At 54.6% G+C, this 1104-nt stretch overlaps 1 long non-coding RNA gene across 5 annotated transcripts in view; it reads left to right on the top strand.

The window, feature by feature from the left end:
* Positions 1-6: 6 nt before the first annotated feature.
* The window catches only part of LOC108448548, a 17799-nt gene continuing 16701 nt past the window's right edge, over positions 7-1104 (top strand). The window contains exons 1-2 of one of the 5 annotated variants that reach the window (XR_001864468.1): positions 7-139; positions 1034-1039. This is a non-coding gene — a long non-coding RNA (uncharacterized LOC108448548). The other 4 variants (XR_001864466.1, XR_001864464.1, XR_001864462.1 and 1 more) reach the window with 4 other exon arrangements.

Here is a 1104-nt window from a genome sequence, read left to right as displayed (position 1 = left end):
GTGTCACCCACCCCCGCCGCGGCTTCGCTGTAGGACACGAGGTTTCAGTGTTCTGACGTTGTCCGTGTGCTCCTGCGTAAAGTTGTGGACAGGAGTAGGGGAGGCGCCCTGGCACGCATAGCCCGGCAGCCGCGGCGCCGTGGGTCGCTAATCGTAGCATCCCTTGGATCAGCCTGAGGATGCCTGTCTGTGTGGAAGTAGAAAGCTGCTTCTGCTCCTGGCTCTTGGCAAAGAGGCTGCCCAGCGTTGGCGGGTTTTGCCCAGTTTTGGTAGTTCCTTACGAAACTTGGTCGAATTAGACGAGTGTGAGAAGAAACCCAGATTCTGCTGCTGGCTGTGCATCCGCTGGATCGTTGGCCAAGGATCTCGTAGGTGCCGTGTAGAGGGAAAAATCATAGGCAGTAAAACGAATCTAATGATATTTAGTGCTTAGCTCCACCCAAAAGTGCATAGAGGGAGGTGAGTGTATGATGTTCTCAGCTTTTTCTTTTTTAAGAAAAGAAGGAAACATGACACTCGCGTTTGCAAAGAAACTTGGGAGTCATGACGCACAGCGGCTCATAACCCAGCTCTTTTGTACCTGTTTATTTACTTAAAACTTTCCGTAGTTTGCAGCCTTAGGAAGTTGTGTGTCGGGTCTTAATAAGAGGGCCAAATTGTTTGTGAAGCAGAGGGCAGGGTTGGTGCAATACACGAGGTTCAGCTGTTTAACCTGAATAACTGTTTAATTTGCTCATGCTAGAATACTTAGTGAATTTAAACTAAATTCTCTTTCATATCTCTAGGAGAGCACGAAGCCGCGTTGTATTTTTTTCTTTGTTTGCCGATACCGCACCACCGAGGAGGTTGTTGGGGGGTGCTGGAAGGAAAAGGCTCTCTGCGGAGGGGGAGTGCGCGCTGTTCCTGCGGCACCTGCTTTGGGACTGTTCTGTTGTTCCTGCTGGTTTCGCTCGCTCCTGCGGGCTGAGCTGAGGGCGGCCAGGCGGCGGAGGCTCGGTGAGGCCGGCGGGCGCGGCGCGGGACGGGGCTCCAGGCGCAGGTCACTCCCGGGCGGTGGGACCGCGCGGGGGCCCGGAGCGTTCGCATCCCGCAGGACCCGCGGGG

Source organism: Corvus brachyrhynchos, unplaced genomic scaffold (genome assembly GCF_000691975.1).
Source record: "Corvus brachyrhynchos isolate BGI_N302 unplaced genomic scaffold, ASM69197v1 scaffold115, whole genome shotgun sequence".
Classification (NCBI taxonomy): Eukaryota; Metazoa; Chordata; class Aves; order Passeriformes; family Corvidae; genus Corvus; species Corvus brachyrhynchos.
This window is presented reverse-complemented; position numbering and strand designations above follow the sequence as displayed.